Genomic DNA, 23,279 nt, shown 5'->3' with positions numbered 1-23,279 from the left:
GCGTTGAATTACTCCTTTCCTTGGACTCTAACGGAAAGGCAATCCCAGCCTGTCACACAGTGGTTCTCCCTCCTTTTCAATGGGCAGGCCTAACCATGGACACTTCCCCCTACACCACCACCCTGAGGACAGTGTTAGGACCAGTTTTCCCTCGCTCCACTGTTAGGTCAATCTCAGCACCTTGAAAACTCTTCTTTGGTCACAATGAGTCCCAGCAAGGCCGCAGAGCCTCTGGCAGGTCTCTCCTCCAGGGCTGCCACACTGTCCACTGGGGCTGGGAGTGGTGTGGGGGCTGATGGTCTCGGGGCCCTCAATCAGGGAGTGGAACTTGATTTCACATGAAAAGGAAAAAGAAATCTAGCCGGCTCCTAAAGGTAAGAAGCTGATCACCAATTCGACCTAGTCCTGTCTCCTTTCCCCAGCTTACCCTCTCCCTTCAGAGAAAGAGCCAATCTTCCTGAGAAAGAATCCTGTTTCCCCAGAGAGGCTCTGGACACAGCCAGGCTCCAGTTCCCAAGAGACCTTGGCAAGGAGGGCCCAGCTTCTCTGCACTGTCTGGTAGGCCTTCAGCTCTGGGAGTTCAGCTCTCTGTATCCCCTAGAACGACTCTCCATTGTACAACACCCAGCAGCAGGAAGAACTGAAGCAGAGTTTGACATCCAGGCAGCGTGGACTCCGTCCAGAGACAGAGAAAGGTGATCTGCTACGATCAGGTGAGGTGAGATTCGGTGTTTCCACCAGACTGGGCACATATATATGATCTTTGTTTATCAGCCACAATGGGCTTCTCAAGTAAGGGGTTGTATCCTGTTCCTAGGGTCATGGCTATGATCTAATGATCTAAAATCCTCTTCAGAATATTTTTGGTCCCTTTCTGGTTGGAGAAACTGGACCTCCACAGGTTGTATGTCCATCGCGAGCCAATTAGACTTGAATGACTGACAGAAGAGACTCCATTTTCAGGCTTTGGGCCACATGGCTTACAACAACCCCACCCCCCAATTTTTTTCCAGAATTGACAGGGTATGATTGCCCATCCCAAGTATCAGGATACAGAAGCAGGCACTTCTGTGCCAGTTCTTGGGTGGTGTGCTCTATAGAGTGAGTTTCAGGCCAGCCACAGTTACATAGTGTGACTCTCTCTCAAAAAATAAAATAAAATAAAATAAATGTAAACAACAACAACAACAACAAAAAACAATACATGCCCATTGAAGATGAACAGGTCTGCCACAATTATATACCAAAGAAACCACTTAGGATGTAGAGGAAGGTGTGTATAAAATGATGTTTGTTGAGGACTCTGTAACAGTCAGGGTTGGAAATGTCTTAGATGTCTGATGATAGGGCTAATTAAAATATGATGTATCCCGTATCTTGAGTTTTGGATGATATGAAGTCTTCTGTGTCGTAGTACTAAGTGATTATTGAATGCTAACGAGGGTCACTACAGTAGCGTTGAGGTAAATGACTCAAGAGCTTGTGTGCACAGTCAGGAGAAGGGAATGCCCTCATGACCCTCCCGGAAGTTGTGCCAGCACCTCTTTCGTGCTTCTGTTGGACCTTGGAAGCAACAGGTGACCGGACCTAGACAGACAGAGAGAGAGAGAGAGAGAGAGAGAGAGAGAGAGAGAGAGAGAGAGAGAGAGAGAGAGAGAGAGAGAGCTTTGTCTTGGGAGTGGGCTGCTGGAGGAGGCTGAATGAGAGCACAGAGGGCACTGGGGCAGCCTCTCCAGCAGCACCTGACTGTGTCAGCTGCTGGGCAGCAAGGGTACAGGGGTCTGGTTACCCACGTGTCGAAGTACTAAACTCCCACAGCAACTGAAGTGAGCCTGGACCCGGCAGCTCCTTCAGGACCTCCTGTACCGAGAGCAGCACTAGGGACATCTGGCTTGGGGTCTGTTAACCCCCAAGGCAGGGCATATGGCCAACACTGCATGGCCTTCTGAAGCTTGGATTCGATTGCATACGACATTTCAGTCCCTTGAAGCCACAGCTTTGGTGGCTGATTGGCAGAGCATTGATGGAAACCAATTGGGTTGGGTAAGGCATATTTCCCTGGATGTAAGCAATCAGACAGCCCTTGTCCTGGAATGCTTAAGGTGTTATCAGAGGATTTATGAAGCAAGCGTTTGCATTCCTGCACTGGCTATTGTTTAACCAAGCTTGTCCAGAATATCTAGTGAGTGCCACACCGTGGATAACCAGACTCCTGCATGGTGGTGACCACTGGAACTGCAATGTGACTAGAAATCTGAGTGACCTGAGTGACATGTCCAAACAATCAGGTGTTCCCAGCTTTCCTTGGCTTCATTGCCCAGTCATTAGTGATGAAGACAATAAGATGGGAAAATAAGAAAGTTACAAAGGGTTGGCCAGCAGTACACACACACACACACACACACACACACACACACACACACAGAGTTTTTTCTTTAGTCTTTTTTTACTCTTCTCTCATAGAATAAATCCTGACCACAGCAGAGCAGTCACCCTCCCATCCACTCCTCCCTGTACCCTCCCACACCTGCCCTCTCCCCCAGATCCTTTCTTCCTGTTTCCCTTCAGAAAAGAGCAGGCTCCTGGAGATAGCAACAGAACACAGCCTAACAGTTTATAATAAGACTAGGCACAAACCCGCTCATCAGGGCTGGACAAGGAAAAACAGTAGGAGAAAAGTGTCCCACGGGCTGGCAAAAGAATCAGAGATATGCCCACTCACACTGTTAGGCATTCCATAAGAACACCGAGCTCACAACCATAACATTCATGTAGAGGACCTAGTACAGAACCATGCGGGCTCTGTGAATGTTTCTTCAGTCTCTGTGAGCTCCCAAGAGCCATGCTCAGTAGATTCTGTGGGTCTTGTTCTCCTAGTGTCCTTGACAGACTCTTGGCTCCCACAGATCTCCCCCCCCCCCCCCGCTCGCTCTTCTGAGGGAGTTTTCTGAGCTCCCAGGGGAGAAACCTGATGCAGATCTCCAATTTGCGGTCCTTCTATGTATACTTGCTTGGCTGTGTGTCTCTGCATCCAGACGAGCAGTATTTTAAACAAAGTCCAGCAGCTGCCCTGCTCAAATGGGAAAATTATCTGGTGCATGGCCACTTTGGGCATTTGATCAACCCCTACCATAGGGTGTTGTGTACAGACTTGCAGGAGCTCTGGGTTTCCAGTTGATGGTTGCATGGGGACAGGATTTTTAAAGGACTCGTATTGATACTCAGCAGAGAATTCTGGTTCAGTCCATGCCAGGTGTAGGGCAAGGTCACACACATAGCATCCCTTATGTGGTGGGAGGGCTCCTAAATTAGATACTGAGAAGGCTTGAAGAGTGTAGAAGAGAAAAGTGGGACAAGGAGCAAAGATGCCTGTCAGTGTGAATGAAAAAAGATGAACAGTTCTGGGTAGGGTGATTACTGACAGTCTCCCAGGGTAAATAAAGGCTCTGCATTTCAACAGACATAGTTTTAAGATGCTCTCCCATCATGCCACACCCACCCCCACACACCCCTCTTGTGGGAGTTACTTAACACTCTGGGCTTGAGCTGTGTTAAGCAGCACATTGGAAGGCTGAGAGAAAACAACACAGCATGTATTACAAATGCTGGAGCTGGGACACAGACACAAGCTCACAAATGCTGGAGCTGGGACACAGACACAAGCTCACAAGTGGTGGAGTGGGACACAGACACAAGCTCACAAGTGGTCTAGCTGGGACATAGACACAACAATGTGAACCCCGAGCTGGCAGCCCTCAGGAAGCAATGGTCTTCAGGCCCATTCCTCGGGATATGTCTGTGGGCATCTTCATTTGCGTTTTCCACCTCCTGTCCCATTGGCTGTGCCATTTTTCCGGTTGCTCAGAGTGCTCCCAGGGTAGACTTTTGGGGAGCTGAGGCTGAGGCTCTTCTTTCCTTTGGTGTTTTCCCCACTGCCAGACAGCCTTCTCAGTTCTCCTGAGTCATTCCAGAAGACCCAGCATGTCATGAGGTCAACGTTTTCATCTGCGAACTCAAATGCTTTGTCAACCCATTCTGCCAGGTAATCTGTCAGGATGAAGGCAGAAGCAGAGACAGCGCTGTCTCTGTCACTGGGGCATGTTCCTTGATCACAGAGGCAGAGAACTAACACACGGGAGAGAATTAAGAGACCGTTTGTGAGTCTTTCACGGGTCACATTGCCATGAGTAAGGGAAGACATAGGAAGGGCTCAGAACAGTTCACACCCTGATCCGTGTTATTCCTCCCACAAAGGTGCATTATGAGAGCCATTCATTGGAGGGGATTGCCCTTGCTATCTGTCATTTCCCACACCGTCTGCCTTCATGACTGCCTCCATTCATAAATAATACAAGTCCTTCTTTAAGCTCATGTTTCCGGTACTAGCGTTCTCGGAACCTCTTATGGACCATAGTTTTCTGAAGTGGACGTGCATGCTTTTTATACTTCATTCTACAAGACAAATTTCCCTAGAAAATATCCAAGGAGGGCCGTAGATGTAGCCCTGTGGTTAGGATGCTTGCCTCTCACACGGGGCACACAAGCATGGCGTAAAGCCCTGCATGGGGGTGCACACCTGCAATCCCAGGCTTGAGCAGGTTGAGGCAGGAGGATCAGGAGCTCAAGATCATTCACATTAGTCCTTCACTAGGTAGTCAGTTCAAGTCCAGCAGTGGAAATGAGACACCTGCTCTAGAAAGCATGCACACAAAGCCCAGTGGCTGTGTCTTCAGTGAGAACAAGAAGGGAAGAGTACTGTTGACACCATCTGTGGGTGGTACAGTGATGGTGGATCCCAGTTGGTCCCCACCTGCTTACATCTCAGATATCTTCCCCAGCTCTCCTCCCTGCATGCCTTCACACACTCCCACTGCTGGCCTTGTGGTACCAGCGAGTGACTTTGGGTGTGGCTCCATCTTCTTTCTGTGCCTTCAGTTGGAACGGCTTGTTTTCATTTTACATCAGGCGTCTGAACACACTGAGTTCCCCGGAGCCACCGTTTGTGGGATACGGGTAAGTGTTCCAAGTCTGTTTTCGACGCTGTTCATTGATGTGATGGTGTTTGTTTTACCGTGCTGTATTTTATTTGTTATATTTCCATATTGTCTCTTAGCAGCCTGTTCTTGTCTAATGAGAGACAGAAAAGGAGTGGATGTAGAGGAGAAGGGAGGTGGGGAGGAACTGGGAGGAGTAGAATGAGGGGAAGAAACCATAATCAGGATTGATTTTGTGAGAAAACAATCTATTTTCAAACGAAGGAAAAAGTTTAATTCTCTCCCTTTTTTTTCTTTTCGTTTTTTTGAGACAGGGTTTCTCTATGTAGCCTTGGCTGTCCTGGAACTCGCTCTGTAGACCAGGCTGGCCTTCAACTCACAGAGATCCGCCTGCCTCTGCCTCCCGAGTGCTGAGATTAAAGGCGTGTGCCACCACCGCCCCACTCAGGAACAGATTCTACTCTTAAGCCCCATTTGTGATGTTCTTTTTCAAGTTATTCAAGTCTATTAACTGTCCCCCACTGACCCTTCACTGTGATACACACATTTCCCCTCATGAATGTCGATGTTTCCATCTGAAACCTGGGATGGTAATTTCACAGGCTCCAGAGCTATTCCAACCATGGCTCCAGTCAATGCCATCCTTGTGACTGACTCTGTTCCCTCGTGCCATCCTTGTGACTGGCTCTGTTCCCTCGGGCTTGCCTCTGTTTCCGGCTAAACTGTCATTTCCTTTATCTGCAGGGACTATAATATTATAGTGTGGATGTGTCTGGACGTAGCAGTCTTGGGCATTGCTCTCCATTGTTCCTCAGTAGTCAGGAGAGACGCAGTTGCAGTTTCACGGGGTATTGGCTCTGGTGCTGGTATGTATAACAGAACACTGGGCAACTGGGAATTTCAAGCACCTAGAAGGTGAGCCTGAGACTTGACCAGGTGCTCTGGGGGAAGAGACAAGGGAACTCGGCTCCCGCTTTCTAGTCACGGCTTCTCTCCAAGTCCTTTCCAAGAGTGTGATATGGATGGTGACTACTTACGGTGTACCTCTCTTTAGAGTGAGAGACGCCTGCTCAATGGAGAATAACTTCCAGGACTCTTGTCTGCACAAACTGTGTGGCCCGTGGTGACCCATTAAAGCCCTGCTCTCCCTCTGTGGCTCATCAGACTGCACTGTTCCTTCCCTGATTCTCTGCTTGCTCTCCAGCTTCACCCAACAGGGAGGGAGGGCAATAGTAACAAAGGCTGTAATTTACGGAGGCTTTCTCCATGCCAGGTACTTCTTTTACTCCAGGTACATTTACCGAGGGCCTTCTATGTGGCAGGAAGTGGGTCAAGAGCTGGACATGTGGCAGGAAGTGACCTAAGAGCTGGACATGATCCAGGGCACCGTTGAAAATGTCAGCCCTTGTGGAGTTTATGTGGTACTGTGGTCTACAGAAATCAACATTGAACTTACTGAATCAACATGCCATGCTGTGTAGTGCAGTAGAAAGCAGAGTTTTGCTGTTAGGAAAGCAGAGCAGGGATGGGGGATGGGAGGGTGGTTGGGGTGGGTGTTGCCAGTGGTGGTTGTTGGGCATGCACTTAAAAAGAATTTTTTTAGATTAAAATTGCATCACTTCCTGTCCCCTTGTTTCCTTCCAAAACCTCCTTTGTTCTTTTTCAAATTCATTGTCTCTTTTTCCTGAATCATTGTTGTATTCATATATGTATGCGTATTCCTAAATGCATAAAGACAGCCTGCTCAGTCTGCAATACGTTACGTTTAGGTATATATTTTCAAGGCTGAGCATATGGTATTAGATAACCTGTTGGTGAGGACCTTCTCTGGGAAGGCCATGACTCTCTGGTCTCAGCATAGTTGCCTGTAGTTCTTTAAGACTTCAGGATCCCCACCTGCCGCCCCCACCCCGACTCTGTCTACGTCAGCATGGCTTTTGGGGTCATCTGTATTCAGCTCAGGTTTATGCGGCCATGTCGGTGGGGTTTTATATGTGCGTAGCTTCTGACATTCCCAGGAGGCAAAGCCTAGTCTCACAGCAATCTCCCTGGTCCTCTGGCTCTTACAATCTTTCTGCGCCCTCTTCCACAATGATCCCTGAGCCTTAGCTGCAGGATTTTGTTTGTAGATGAATCTGTTGGGACCTGGCTTTACATCTCTGCATTTTGATTGGTTGTGGTTTTCTGTATTGACCTCTGTCTGTCACAAAGTGATGTTTCCTTAGTGAGGGTTGAGGACCACACTTGTCTGTGGGTATGAGGGGAAATACTTAGAATGTAGTCGGGGGTTATGCTGCTTTAGTAAAACGGCAGTTGTGGAATCTCCTTCAAGATTCATGACCGCACCAGGCTGTGGAGACTTGCCTAGCTTTCAGGGAGCTGGCGTGATTTCTCTCTTTTGAGTGAGTCCTAAGTCTAACTTGAGAGCTGTTGATTACAGACAAGGTATGTGTGTGAGTATTACCCCCTTCGGGTTAGCATGCCAGGACAAATACTTTTGTAGCTGTGGTTTTGCTTTCTTTTGTTTTTGAGATAGGGTACGTTGTCTACATAGCCCTGACTGTCCTGGATCTCACTCTGTACACCAGACTAGGCTGGAACTCAGAGTTCCACCTGCCTCTGCCTCCAGAGTGCTGAGAGTTGTGCACCACCGCGCCCAGCTCTGGCCCAGCTTGCACTTTTAAATGAAGTGTTCAGGCGCAGCCTTACTGAGAACTTCCTACCTGAGCAGATAGATCAAGACAGGGAGGGATCAGGGTGTAAAGGTGTCTGGACGAATAGTAAGAACAGGAGGAATAAGTACAGGAGAGCCAGGAGAGTTTCAGAGTCTGTGACAAGGCACGCAAACACTGTGCCAGGCAGGGAAAGACATTGACTTGGTGGGAAGGCAGCTAACTATAGAAGCGGAGATGGTGAATATTGTTGGATGTAAGGAAAGACTTGGGGTGGAATCTGGAAAAGCTGGTCACCCTGTGAGTGGACACCTAATGCTTTGCTGGACTGGGTGGGGGCACCGGATGTGTGGGAAAAGTCTCCCAAGGACTCACACAGCAGCATGTGCTAGGTACTGGGAGTCAAAGGAGATAAAGCTTGTTGTTCTGATCTGTTTTATTCAGGAGTCAAACATCACTTGCTACATTTGGTAACTCGAAAGCACACTTGGAGGGCACAGTTCCCAGCCACCCATCCAAAGCGGCTTTGTCCTTTTCAGTTTATATTCGTGTATATTAACCATACAAAGGGAGGCTTTAGTTAGGATAGTTCTGTATACGCCGTAGTAGAATCTGGCTGTCTTCACCCCTGTTACTACTCCTTGTTATCCCTTCTCCTCCCCTTTTCCCAATCCCCTCCTATAGCCCCAGTGTTCCTTCATTTAATTTTATGTGCCTTTTTATTGGCTTTTAGGTTACTTTGGATTTTTATGGCTTTCACATGAGAGGAAACGTGATATTTGTCTTTCCAAATCTGGTTTATTTCACACAAGATCCATCGTCCTCCCTTAGACACTATATTTTCATCCTTTTTGCAGCCAAGTGAAACTACCTTTGTATGGGTACCACATTTCCCGTATCAATTCATCCACTGAGTGGCACTTAGGCTGAATCCACTATGTGGCTTCCGTTAGTAGTATGGATACTCAGCTATCACTGTCGTAAGACACTGTTGATTCCTTTGCATTATAGCCATGAGCGTGATGGCTAGACTATGTGGAAGTTCTATTTGAAATGTTTTGAGACACCCCCATAACTATCTCCATAATGGTCACACTGATTTCCATATCCTGGTGCAAAGCCTGCCTAACTCATTCAACCAAGTCCTGCATGGTGGCCTTTGCTTTCATTTTTTTCCCTCTATGCATATGTGTGTGTCGGGGGAGGTAGCATAAGCATCTTTGACCACAAATCTTCATATGCTAGTCCAGTTATTTCCCCGGTTTCAAAGGGAAACTGCTGTCATTCCCAATAAACTCCTTTAGTGCATAACCCCTGTGCTATCACTCTTAGGAACTATACCTGGGAGTGGTAGGTTGTAATACCCTTTAATGCGGGAGGCAAATGAGTTCAGAGAGGTAAAGATCTTGCCAGGAACCAAATTTTCCTCTGCTAAAACAGTGAGCTTTTCTCCCATGCATCAACCCTTTCATGCCTGGATCCCAAACCTTCCCCCCACAAATGCAGCCATAGCTAGGAATTACAGTTATCTAAACTCTTATAGTGCATGCATCCGTTGAAATCACCCCACTCTGCCCACACTCACACCCCCACACCTGACCTCTGGCCCCTGGTTCTGTCCCAAGAATCATTGTAGCTACTAGGTGCAAGGACAGGCTCCCGGCACGTGAAAGATGGCCTGTGCCTTTGTTGCTGCTGTTAGCATGGCATTCTGTGCTCTCCAGGATCTGACCCGTGCTACTAAAAGAAGACGTGGCCCATCACAGACCAACCTCAATCTGTGTCCAGTGGTTTTCTCCTTGGGTTCATTTTGCTGTTCTCTGGTATTCTATTTGTCTCAGCAAGGGGTGCGAGTAAACCAAGTATGGCCTGAGCTGCAGGTTACATAGAGCACATACTGTGCCCAGGAATCCCGCTGCACGTTTATCCCTCTCTGGTTAATGTGGCAGTGGCTGATGGCCAGAGGCTCCTTTGCAGTTGGATTAGGGGAAGTCTCTTTGATTGGTCCTGTTCTCCTGCCCAAGCAAGTGAGACTGCAACCGTATCACTGTTCATAAGGCCTAAGTACCAGTGTTAGGAGCTACCGTATTTGTAGAGCCTCAAACCTCAAAGACGTCCTCTGAGAGGAGACTGCCTCAAATCACATTTATGTGGAGGGAGTAAGAGCTTTAAGGAGAGCTTTAAGTAAGAGCTTTAAGAAGAGGCTATTTGTGAAGAATCGCTTCTAAAGAAACCAGCATTTAACACTAAGAAGTAGTGATCTGTGGGCTCCCCTTGAAGGAATTCTGTCCTGGGGTTCCTTGTGGCACACATAATCAAGTACAAGGAAAACCGGGCTAAAACCAGTATTTCAAATGCAAAGAGCTCACCATTTGCTCGTTGATATGTGGGTACCCATAAACAAAACAGACGGAAAACGGCTGCACAAACCAGTTAGAAGCTAAGATTTCCTTTGCTGAAACCATCAGGGTCTCCTTCTGAGATGTGTCTCTGCGCATGTTGGTAGGTGCTCCAGGCATGTGGACAGCATGAGCTGTTTTCAATAGACCCTTTGTGTTTCTAATGTGTGCTCTCTTTCTTGGAAAGGATGGAAGAAGATCAGCATTGGGAGAGTTCAAAATCACCCCAAAAGAAAACAAAACTAGCTGAAATCAAGAAAAAGAAACGTGTTAGGTTTCTCTTACCTCACCAAACTGAGAGAAAAAGAAGACCCTCTTCCCCTCGAGATGCAGATCAGGAGATGTTCACATGTGAATGCTGCTACTGTCAGAAGGATGTGGGGAACATGTCTGGCGTCTCCATGGGGACGGGGACCACGACAGAAGCAGCCTCTCATTCACCCTCCTGTGAAAATCTGATACTAGACCTCGGTAACTTGTCACTCAACCCTGATACCACCCAGCCCACTCTTGTGCAAGAAATACAAAACAGAGAAAAGAACAAGACGCATTGGCAGCAGAAAAGCAAAAAGTCGTTTCAAAGGCTTCTCCACGAATGGACAGAATAACTCTGGCATTGTTATCCTCATGTGAAGAAGATCAGAACCTACAGGATCATGAATGTCAACAACACCAAACCCTAGGGTGAAATCTTTTTGGGAGCACGGTCAGAAGGAGTAAAAGTGTCCAGCCTGGTGACAATAATATCTTCAGATGGCGAGTTTCAAACCTATTCCAGAAATGTAACAGTCGTTTTCTTAGTGGTTTTGGCATCCCCTCTGGGGCATTCTGGGAACAGATGCTCCTTGGCTAGGGCAACCAGATAGCGATGGTTCTGTACTCCCCATGCTGTTGTTCCCATGGGGCCATCTACCAATTTCCCCTCCTCCGGTCTCGGCTTTTCCTCCTTTACTTTGTTGCCAATAAAGTTAGAACATCGATGTAGAGTTTCTGGCTTGCTCTTTTCTAATCTGCTTCCATTCCATTTTATTGACTGGAGCCCAGAAGGAGCACTAGGTGTGGTGGAGGGGTGTGTGTGTGTGCGTGTGTGCGTGTGCGTGTGCGTGTGTGTGTGTTTACGTGAAATTTGTGTTTCAAAACCATTATATAGAGAAGAATCAGAACATATAGAGCATTCTTCATCTAATTAGTCCCCCTAATATGTTACACAAGTATAATATATCAAAAGCAGGGCACTCACACTGGTACACTGGGTGTGCAGACCTCTCTGTCACTGCATCATAAGTGTAAATTCATGCAATTACCACTGCAATCCACTTTCCTCTCTGTTCCTTCAGAAATATCTTACTCATGCTAGTTCTTATGATGACGCCCAGCAGCAGCATGCTTAAACTGGGACAGACACTGCATTGTTCACTATTTCCACAATCATTTCAAGAATATAAAAATGTTGGGGCTGGCCTTTTCCACTCACCACCATGCCCTTCATTCTACATGCTTGATTGCTTATATCAAAACTCAATTCTTTGGGAATGTAGCTTTGGGCAAAGTGCTTGCCCAGCATGTGTGGGGCTCTAGCTTTGAATCCCCAGCTCCACACAACAACAACAACAACAACAACAACAACAAGAAAAAAAAACAAAGATGGACTCTCCCCTGCTACTCCTTTTCCTTGCTGTGTGCCATACCATGGTCTGGGTGTGCTGTCAGTTCTTTCTTTCACTCATCTGTTGGGCACTTTGGTTTCCAGGTTTTGGCTAGCTGCTACAAAGAAAGCTGCCATAAACAATGGAATGAAAAGTTGTGTGTGTACAGAAGTTTTCAATAGGACAAAGACCCAAAAGGACAATCTCTGGGCGACATGGCAACATTTTCTTTTGTTTGATTTAAACTACCATCAAAACCACTTGTAAAATAACCCAGGGGGCCACTTCTATGATGGGACACCACACAGTGTTGGGGCCGGGGGAGGGGCTTGGCCTGCCTCTACTAAATGTACTTCACAGTGGGAGGCCTTGCCTTCTTGTAGGAGGGAATGGAGGGTGGGTTGGGAGGGGGAGGCTGGGACGGTGGGAGGAGGGAAGAGGGGGATCTTTGGTATGTAAAATGAATAAAATTTTTTTCTTAATAAAAAAAATAAATTAAATTAAAAAAACCCTCGGGGGGCCTGAGTCAGGCAGTAGTGGCACATGCCTTTAACCCCACCACTTGGGAGGCAGAGACAGGTGGATCTCTGTAGTGGTATTTACTCTGTAGTGGTATTTACCTTGGCCCATAGGGCCTGAAGGAGGTGGTGCTTCTTGTTGTAGGTGACCTTTTAAAAGGAAAGGGAGAAGGGTCACGAGCCCCTTCTCCCTGCTGCCTGCTGCCTGGTCTGATCAAACTGCCAGGTGGATTCATTCCCGTTCAGATCAGAGGATGACTTCAGCTGTCTACTCTGTTCTCTATTTGTGAGTGTATTTCCTCAATTCACCCTAATACATTTCCCTAATACTCCTTAACCAGACTCCCATAGATTTATCACATTAGATCTCCAAGTTCCAGGCTAGCCTGGTCTATAGAGTGAGTTCCAAGACAGTCAGGGCTGTTAAAAAGAGATACCCTCTCTCCAGAAAAAGAAAGAAAGAAAGAAAGAAAGAAAGAAAGAAAGAAAGAAAGAAAGAAAGAAAGAAAGAAAGAAAGAAAGAAAAGAGAGAAAGAAAGAAAAGAAAAACACAAGGAAGAAAAACATTCAGGGGCCTGGCCTCTATGTTAACTGTGGGACATAGAATATGGATTATGGAAACAACAACACCTGCTACATATATCCAATATGCAAATGTTTACTGGCCAATTGAAAACACTGGCCCCTTTCCCTTCAATAAGTGTTGGAGGATAAACAAGGACAGTATATGGTGTGTACTAGAATTTTAGTCAGAAGATTAGGAGTGCAAAAGAAGAAAAACGTTCTAGCTAGAGATATACATCAATTTTGGAGAGTTTTCCTGGGATGCAGAAGCCTGTGAGTTCAGTCTCTATCAAGACAAAGAAACAAATGAAACAATCCTAAAACTTCATGAAGTAATATACAATCAAAAGTAAAACTATTAGAAGTTATATATGTATTTAATACATTATAAAACACACATTTCACTGGGGTAATGCACACCCCTAATCTGGTTCCACACACTTACACTGCCATTGCAAATTGCATCTCCCCTTTTAGTGGTCTCTGCTGAGTGAAAATCACAGAGAGGGAGACAATTTAAAACGCATCCTAACAAGGAGGAATATTATTGACTGATGCACTATCTCTTTGTATTTGCATTTGTTTGTGGTACACACACACATGCATGTGTTGGCATGCGTACGTGTGCATGTGATTTTTTCAGGTATAGGGCCTGGTGAGATTTTCACCATCCACATTGGTATGCAAACTGATACTGTCATTGTGTAGGCCTTGTTTAGGTGACCATAGTTTCCCCATCAATATAGAAGACACCTTTTCATCTCAGACGTCCTGATCCTCTGGCTCTTACAATCTTTCTGCCCCATCTTTCAAAATATTCCCTAAGCCTTTGGTATAGGGGTTGTGCTGTAGATATATTCGTTGGAGATGAGCCCCCCACAGTCAGTCATTCTCAACAATTTCCCCGGTTCTGCATTTCTGTACTAGTCTCCCTCTGCTGCAAACCAAGCTCATCTGTGCATGTAAGGATAATACTCAGAATGCAGCTGGAAAGTGTCCTGGTCTGGGAAGTGGCAGTAGTGGGCTCCCTCTAGTCCTCAGGACCTCACTGTCTTCTAACTGTTTGTTTGTTTGTTGTCTTCTCATGACTTGTTTAGTTTTGTTTGTCATTGTATATTGCTGCAGTAGGTTTTAGGATTCATTTGTTTGTTTTTCCTCTTTGTGCTGATTTAAAATTTCTCCACTACAATATATTGTTATCATGTTTTTACACTACTCCAACTTCTCCCAGATTCATTTGCTGGTGGGAAGACAAATACCATGCCTGATGCTTAACTACTCAGACAGGTGCCAGAACCCCCATATCTCTGGGTGGCCGGAAGACAGCCACCCAGGTTCCTCAAGGAACTGTCCGGCAACATGTCAGTCATCCGGGGTCTTCAAAGCCCTGATTGGAGGATGAGAATATCCAGGGGTCCTCAAGGCTCCGCTTGGCAGGAAAACAGCTACCCTGCCTGATGCTTAACTGCTCAGACAGGTGCCAGAAACCCCATGTCTCCCATTGTCGGGAAGACAGCCTACTCGGGTTCCTCAAGGCCATGTCTGGGAGGGGTCTTCAAGTCCCTAGCTGGAACGAAAGTATCCCAGGGCCCTAAAGTCTCTGGCTGGTGGGAACACAGCTACCCTGCCCTATGCTTAACTCTTCAGAAAGGGTCGCAGACGCCCATATCTCCGGGTGGCAGGGAGACAGCCAAGCGGGGTCCTCATGGCTATTGCTAGTGGGAAGACAGCCACACCTGTCTGATGAATAAATGCTCAGTTGCTAGCCGGCGGGAACTTCCAAGCCCCAGTCTTGCTGAATGTCGGCCACCTCAACCTGAGGCTTAACCTCTCAGACTTGGCCACCTTCCGGGACCCTCAAGGGCCCATCAGGCTGGAAGATAGCCACCCGGGGTCCTCAAGGCTCCGGGTATCCTTGAGACAGCCACCCTTGCCTGATGCTTAATTGCACAGAGGGTTTCTAACAGTTCCGGAACCTCAAGGCCCTGGCTGGTGAGAAGTGAGCCACCTGGGGTCATTAAGGCCCTGGGTGGTGAGATGACAGCCACCCCGGGTCTTCACGGACCTGGCCGGTAGGATGACTGTCATCTCCACCTGATGCTTAACTGCTCAGACAAGGGCCAGCTGGCTGGGAACACCAAGGCACTCGCTGATGGAATGACAGACACTTAGGGTCCTCAAGGCCCTGGCTGGTGGAATGACAGCCACCCGGTATCCTCAAGGGTCCAGCTTACCTGCAGACAGTCATGCACACCTAATATTTACTTGCTCAGAAGGGTGCTAGAAGTCCTGGACTCCCAGTTCCCTGCCTGGCAGGAAGACAGCCACCCAGGGTCCTCAAGACTCTGACTGGTGGGAAGACAGGCAACCGTGGATGATGTTTAAATGCTGAGAAGGGGGCCAGGTGACCGAGATTCCTATGGCCCTCCTGATGGGCAGACAACCACGCAGGGTCTTCAGGGCTTTGGCTGGTGGGAAAATAGCCAGCCCTGCATGATGATTAAATGCTCAAATGGAGGCCAGGCGACCAGCATCCCCATGCCCCTGCTGGTGGGATGACAGACACCCACCTCAAGGCTCTTGCTGGTGGGAAGACAGCCACCACTGCCTCTGATGCTTAACTGCTCAGATAGGTGCTAGCCGGCCTGGACTCACAGGTCCCTCCTGCTGGGAAGACAGCCACCCAGGGTCCTCAAGGCTCTGGCTGATGTGAAGACACCCAGCCCTGAATGATGTTTCAGTGCTCAGACTGGGGCCAGTTGACTGGGATCCCCATCGCCCTGCTGGCTGGATGACAGCAACTTAGGGTCTTCAAGGCCCTGGCTGGTGGGGGGGGGGGCACCCACCCAGGATGTTCAAGGACCCAGTGTGTGGGATGACAGCCACCAGGGTTCCTCAAGGCTCCAGCTGGCTGGAAGACAGTCAACCCTTTCAGAATCTTAACTATTCAGAAGCAGGCAAGCTGGCCAGGAACCCCAAGGCCCCTGCTGTTAGGAAGAGAGCCACCTAGGGTCCTCAAAGCCCTGCCTTGTAGGATGACAGCCTCCTATGATCCTCAAGGGTCCAGTTGCCTGAAGACAGCCATGCCCACCTCATGCCTCTGTGCTCAGAAGGGTGCTAGCTGGCCTGGTCAAACAGGTCCCCACCTGTCGCTAAGACAGCCACCCAGGGTCCTCAAGGGTCTGGCTGGTCTGAAGACAGCCAGCCCTGCATGATGTTTAAATGCTCAGACTGGGGCCAGCCGACAAGGATCTCCATGGCCCTGCTGGCGAGATGACAGCTACCCAGGGTCCTCAAGGTCCTGGCTGGTCACATGAGAGTCACTTGGTGTCCTCAAGGCTCCTGTTGGGAGGACATAGCCACTCCCACCTGATCCTTAACTCCTCAGATGGGGACAAGCCAGCAGGGTCCACCAAGGTCCTGACTGGTGGGAAGAGAGCCACTGTGCTTTCTGAAGGCCCTGGCTGTTAGGATGAGAAACCCCCCCTCCCACCCCTGTCACAAGGCACCAGCTGGCAGGAAGACAGCGATCCATGGATGATGTTTAGCTGCTCACACCGGGGATAGCAGGCAGGAACCCTGAAGACCCCAGCTGGAAGGAAGAGAGCCACCCCTGCCTGAAGCTTAACTACTCAGGAGGGGGCATAGTCCGCTGGGACCACCAAGTTCCCAGCTGGTGGGAACAGAGCCACCCGGGGTCCTCAAGGCCCTGCTTACTGGGAACAGAGTCACCAGGGGTCCCCAAAGCTCCTGCTGGCAGGACTACAGCGACCCTGCCTGATGCTTCACTGTTTAGACAGGGTCTGATACCCCCATTCCTCCGGCTGTCAGGAAGACAGCCACTCGGAGTCCTCAAGGCCCTGGCTGGTGGGATGATGCCCCACCAGGGTCCTCAAGGCTGCACCTGATGGGAAGAGAACCAGCCCTGCCTGATGCTTAACAGATCATACAGGTGCTAGCCTGCAGGGACTCCCAAAGTCCAGGCAGGCAGGAAGACATCCACCCCGGCCTGATCCTTAACTACTCAGACAGGCCACCCCCCTAGACTCCTAGGGTTCCAGCTGTCAGGAAGATAGCCACCAGCCCTCCTCCCCACCCTCAGACAGAGGCTAGCTTTCCTGAACTCTGAGGACCCCTGCTGGTGGAATTCCAGCCATCCATGCATGATGCTTAACTGCTCAGTCACTGGCTAGTCTTTGGGATTCCCAAGGCTCTGACTGGCAGGAAGAGGCCACTTGTGGTTCTCAAGGCCCTTGGTGGCAAGAAGACAGCCTCCCTTGCAGGATAGGTAACTGTTCAAACTGGGGCCAGCTGACCACGACCCCCAAGGTCCAGGCTGGCAGGATGACAGCCACCCGAGGTCCTCAAGGACCCAGCTTGTGAGAAAACAGCCACAACTGCCTGGTGCTTAACTGCTCAGAGGGGTGCTACTGGGCCACGTCTTGCCAAGCGCAGGCTGGCTCGAAGACAGCCGTCAGCAACTGTGACTTAAACTCTCAAATTTGGCCACCCTCTGGGACCCCCGAGGCCCCATCTGGCTGGAACACAGCCACCCGGGGTCCTAAAGGCCCTGTCTAGCAGCATGTCAGCCAATCGGGGTCTTCAAGGCCCTGGCTGGTAGGATGAGATAATCCCGGGGTCCTCAAGGCTCCTGCTGGCAGGAAGACAAGTACCATGCCTGATGCTTAACTGTCCAGACAGGGGCGGGTCACCCATATCACCCACCCAGGGTCCTGAAGGCCCTGGCTGGTGGAATGATGCCCAACCAGGGTCCTCAAGGCTCCACCAGACTGGAAGAGAGCCAGCCCTACCTGATGCTTAACTTCCGAGACTGGCGCTAGCCGGCCTAGACTCCAAAGGCCCAGGAAGGCAGGAAGACAGCCACCCCACCCTGAGACTTAACCTCTCAGACAGGCCAGCCCGCTGAGACCACCAGGGTTCCAGCTGTCAGGACGACAGCCACCAGGGTTCCTCACGTCTCCAGCTGGATGGAAGACAGCCAACCCTTCCTGAAACTTAACTATTCAGATGCAGGCAAGCTGGCCAGGAACCTCAAGGCCCCTGCTGTTGGGAAGAGAGCCACCTAAGGTCCTTGAGGGCCTGCCTTGTAGGATGACAGCCTCTCATGATCCTCGAGGGTCCAGATGCCTGAAGACAGCCATGCCGACCTGATGCCTATGTCTCCAGAATGATGCTAACTGGCCTGGACCAACAGGTCCTTACCTGGCGGGAAGACAGCCACCCAGTTCTCTATCCTGAGGCTGGTGGGAAGACAGGCAGCCCTGCATGATGTTTAAATGCTCAGATGGGGGCCAGCCAACCAAGATCCCTATGGCTCTGCCTATTGCATGTCAGCTACACAGGGTCCTCAAGGCTCTACCTGATGGGAAAACAGCCAGCCCTGCCTGATGCTTAACTGCTCAGATGGGAGATAGCCAGCCGGGAACCACAAGGCCCTGGATGGTGGAAACCAGGGTCTCTGGGCACTGGTTAGTGATATGACTGACACCCAGGTTCCTCAAGGACCTGGCCGGTCGGATGACAGTAACCTTCACCTGATGCTTAACTGCTCAGACAAGGGCCTGCTGGCTATAAACACCAAGGCCCCTGCTGATGGGATGACAGCCACTTAGGGTCCTCAAGGCCCTGGCTGGTGGGATGTCAGCCACCCGGAATCCTCAAGGGTCCAGTTTGCCTGAAGACGGTCATGTCCACCTAATGCTTACTTGTTCAGAAGGGTGGTACCTGTTGTGGACCCACAGGTCCCTCCCTGGCCAGTAGACAGCCACCCAGGTTCCTCAAGACTCTGGCAGTTGGAAGACAGCCAGCCCTGCATGATGTTTAAATTCTGAGACTGGGCCCTGCCTACTGGGATCCCCATGGCCCTGCTGGCGGCATGACAACCACCCAGGGTCCTCAAGGTCCTGGCTGGTCACATGAGAGTCACATGGAGTCCTCAAGGCTCCTGCTGGCAGGACATAGCCACTCCCACCTGATCCTTAACTTCTCAGATAGGGACAAGCCAGCTGGGTCCTCCAAAGTCCCAACTGGTGGGAAGAGAGCCACCCTGTGTCCTCAAGGCCATATTTAGTGGGATGAGAGCTCCTCAGGGTCTGCAAGGCTCTGACCGGCAGAAAACAGCTATTGATGAATAGTGCTTAACTGCTCACACCGGGAAATGCAGGCAGGAACCCTGAAGACCCCAGCTGGAAGGACGAAAGCCACCCCTGCCTGATGCTTAAATACTCTGAAGAGGGCAAGTCAAGGCCCCAGCTGGTGGGAACAGAGCCACCCAGGGTCCCCAAGGCTTCGGCTGGCATGAAGACAGCTACCCTGACTAATGATTCACTGTTCAGACAGGGGCAGGGACATTTGGGAGTAAGACATCCACCCGGGGTCCCTAAGGGTCCAGCTGGCATGAAGACAGCTACCATGCCTGGTGCTTCACTGTTCAGAGAGTCGACAGGACCCCCATATCTTGCTGTCAGGAAGACAGCCACCTGGGGTCCTCAAGGCACTGGCTGGTGTGATGACACCCAACCAGGGTCCTCAAGGCTCTACCTGATGGGAAGAGAGTCATCTCTGCCTCATGCTTAACTGCTCAGATGGGTGCTAGCCGGCAAGGACTCCCAAGGCCCAGGCAGGCAGGAAAACAGCCACCCCACCTGACCCTTAACTGCTCAGACAGGCGAGCCAGCCGAGATTCTAGGGTTCCAGCTGTCAGGAAGACAGCCACCCGAGGTCCTCAAGGCTCCCGGCTTGGGAAAGAGCTACCTCTGCCTGATGCTTGATTGCTTAAGGGGAGCTAGCCGGATGCCCTCTACTAGGGACTGATTAGCAGGAAGACAGCTACCCCAACTGATGCTTAACTGTGCACAAATGAGCCAGGACTCCCATATCTCCAGCTGTTGGGAAGAAAGTCCCCCCCCCCGGTCCTCAAAGCCCTGTCTGGCGGGATGTCAGCCACTCGGGGTCTTCAAGGCCCTGGCTGGTAGGATGAGAGTCTCCCAGGGACATCAAGGCTGCTGTTGGCGGGAAGACAAATATCATGCCTGATGCTATATTGTTCAGACAGTTGCGTGGAACCCCATATCTCTGGGAGGCAGGAAGACAGCCAATCGTGTTGCTGGAGGCTCTGGGTGAGGGGAATACAGCAACACCCCTCTCTTCCACCACAGCCGTGCTCAGACAGAGGCTACCTTGCTGGAACCCTGAAGACCTGGCTGGTGCAATTTCAGCCATCCATGCATGATGCTTCACTGCTCAGTCCCTGGCTAGCCTTTGGGACCCCCAAGGCACTGGCAGGCAGGAAGTGGGCCACCGGTGGTCCTCAAGGCTCTTGTTGGCAAGAATACAGCCTCCCCTGGCTGATGGTTAATTTTTCAGACATGGGCCAGCTGACCATGACCTCCAAGGCCCCGGCTTGTGAGAAGACAGCCACCCGAGGTACTCAAGGCTCTTGGTGGCAACAAGACAGCCTCCTCTGCCTGATGGTTAATTGTTCAGACATGGGCCAGCTGACCATGACCTCCAAGGCCCTGGCTTGTGAGAAGACAGTCACCACTGCCTGATGCTTAATTGCTCAGACAGGTGCTAGCTGGCCGGAACGTTCAAGGCCCAGGATGGCTGAAAGACAGTCACCCCCAACTGAGTCTTAAGCTCTCAGACTCTGCCAGCCAGCGGACCCCAATTGCCCCATCAGCAGGAAGACTGCCTACAGGGGTTCTCAAGGCTCTGTCTAGTTGGAAGAGAGCCAACCTGCCTGATACATAACTGCTCAGATGGGTGCTAGACATTCTCCAACCCCAATGCCCTGGTTGGTGGGAACAGAGCCACCCCAGGTCATTAAGGCCCTAGGTGGTGAGATGACAGCCACCCAGGGTCCTCGAAGACCTGACCAGTATGATGACAGCCACCTCCAACTGATGTTTAACTGCTCAGACAAGGGCAGGCTGGCTACGAACCCCAAGGCCTCCACTGATGGGATGAGAGCCACATAGGGTCCTCAAGGCCCTGGCTGGTGTGATGACAGCCTCCTGGTATCCTCAAGGGTCCAGTTTGCCTGAAGACAGCCATACCGATCTAATGCTTACTAGCTCAGAAGTGTGCTAGAAGTCTTGGATTCGGAGGTCCCTGCCTGGTAGAAAGACAGCCACCCAGGGTCCTATAGACTCTGGCTGGTGGTAATTCAGGCAGCCCTGCATGATGTTTAAATGCTCATATGGAGGCCAGCCGACCTGCATCCCCCTGCCCACGCTGATGGGATGACAGTCACCCAGGTTCCTCAGGGCTCTGGCTGGTGGTTAAACAGCCCTGCATGATGTTTAAATGCTGAGACAGGTACGAGCCAACTGGGATTCCTATGACACTTCTGATGGGTAGACAGCCACCCAGGGTCCTCAAGGCACCACTTGATAGAAAGTGAGCCAGCCCTGCCTGATGCTTAACTGCTCAGATGGATGCTAGCTGGCTGGGACTCCCAAGGTCCAGGGAGGCAGGAACACAGCCTACCTCAGCCGGAGGCTTAACTTCTAAGACAGGCCAGGCAGCAGAGACACCCAGGGTTCCAGCTGTCAGGTATACAGCCACCCGAGGTCCTCAAGGCTCCAGGCTTGGAGAAAGACAGCCAAAACTGCCTAATGATTGATTGCTCAAAGGGGAGCTAACTGACGGCCCACCTATGCTTTGGCTGGCAGGAAGAGAGACACCCTGGGTTATCAAGACTCCGGTGCCTGGTAGACAGCCACCCCTGCCTAATGTTTAACTACTTCAAAGGGGCAAGCCGTCAGAGACATCCTCGGTCCAGGTTGTAGGAAATGGGCCACCTGGGGTCCTCAGGGCCCTTGCTGGCTGAATTAGAGCCACCCAGAATCCTCAAGGCTCCAGATGGCTGGCAGGCAGCCACCCTGGTATGATGCTTAACTGCTCAGCCAGGGGTAGCCATCAGGGCCCCCCCAGTTTCCTGGATTGTGGTAAGAAAGTCACCCATGTCTGATACTTAAGTGTTCAGATGGGTAGCCAGCCAGCTGGGATTCCCAAGTCCCAGTCTTGTGGGAAGACAGCCACCTCAGCAGGATGCTTAAATGCTCAGAGTGGTACTAGCTAGCTGTGACCCCCAAGGCCCCGGCAGGTGGGAAGAATCCATCCGGGTCTACAAGGCTCTGGCTAGTGGAAAGATGGCACCCACAGTCTAATGTTTACTTCTCAGATGGGTGCCAACCAGTAGAGACCTCCAAGGCCCAGGCTGGTGTGATGACAGCCACCCAGTGTTTTCAAGGCCCAGGCTGCTGGGAAAAAGCTACCAGTGTCCTCAAGGCTCAGGCTGGCAGGAAGACAGCCACCCCCACTTGATACTTAACTGCTCAGATGGAGTCTAGCTGCCCAGGACCCCAAGGTCCTGCCTGGTGGCAAGACAGCCATGGGCCTACCTTGTACCTTTTGGTGTCAGTCATGTGTGCCTTATTCCTATAACATTTCATATAAGGAAATATGTTTGGAGAAATGGAAGAGATAAAAAATGGAATGGTTCAGTGCTTGGAAAGACACAGAAAGTGAGAAATGAAGATGATGAGGAGTGGCCGAGGTTGGAGGCCTGCTTGCCACCTGGATCCATGGTGACGGTGGTGAGGAGTACACTGAGGGGCTGGTCTGCCTGTTACCCGTTGCTAGGATGGCTGGGCAGGTTGCTGCCAAGGGCAATATCAGGGTCCTTGGTCCTACAATAGTCAGGGTCTGTGTTGATGCCCATGGCTCCTGCCTGTTTCTGTCGAATGCTATGCCGATTCCAATGGCCTGGGGTGGCTCCTGGGTCTGTGTTTGGGTCCATGATCTAGGCTGCCATTGTACCAATGGGGTGGCCTTTGCTGCCACCTGGGACCATGGTGACATGCAGGCAGAGGCTGGTGCCGAGAACCATGTGTGGATCCATGGTTTTAACACACCCGAAGTCTATGTTGATGCCAATGTCCCATAGTGCCACCAAAGGAAATATGAAGCCTGGGGTCTGGGCCGTGGCCTGTGGCTTGTTGGTGTCCAGGGCTAGACTGTTACCAGAGACAGCCTGCTCCGAGTTGCCATGGTTACCACTTGGAGATAGGATGTCTACAAGGCTGAACTGCTGCCTGAAGCTCATGTCTAGGCCAGTGGCCCAGCTACAGCTGGGGTCTATGTTGAAGTCTGTGGCCCAGGTTGCCACTTGGGCCAATACAGAGGCCTGGGATCTGGGCCAGAGCCTGTGACTTGGTTGGAGTTTGAGGGATGTGCCACAGCAGGGATCTTATAGATATGGGTAGACTGCATTGCAACCTGGGGCTATGAGAACCTCTGCACCCAGGCTGCTACAAAGGGCCATGTCTGGGTCCCAGGCCCTATAGCGGCCAGGGTCCCAATTGACATATGTGGCTCCTGTTGCCACTGAGTGCCATGAGAATGCCCAGGGACAGATCAGCCACTTGAGTCCAGATTGGTGTCAGAGGGTCAGGATGTA

The 23,279-nt window shown here is 50.5% G+C and overlaps 1 long non-coding RNA gene across 2 annotated transcripts; it reads left to right on the top strand.

Annotated features, from left to right (window-relative positions):
• The first annotated feature begins 269 nt into the window (after window positions 1-269).
• Window positions 270-11,015, top strand: LOC131899605 (uncharacterized). 2 transcript variants are annotated; one of them, XR_009376106.1, is made up of 3 exons: window positions 270-374; window positions 3,940-4,042; window positions 10,253-11,015. It is a non-coding gene; the product is annotated as an uncharacterized LOC131899605 (long non-coding RNA). The 2 variants fall into 2 exon arrangements; XR_009376105.1 differs by lacking the exon at window positions 270-374 and adding an exon at window positions 589-713.
• Window positions 11,016-23,279: the final 12,264 nt, after the last annotated feature.

The sequence above is a fragment of the Peromyscus eremicus genome, chromosome X (genome assembly GCF_949786415.1).
Source record: "Peromyscus eremicus chromosome X, PerEre_H2_v1, whole genome shotgun sequence".
NCBI lineage: Eukaryota > Metazoa > Chordata > Mammalia > Rodentia > Cricetidae > Peromyscus > Peromyscus eremicus.
Note: the sequence above shows the minus strand (reverse complement) of the source record. Positions and strands in the feature narration are given on the sequence as shown.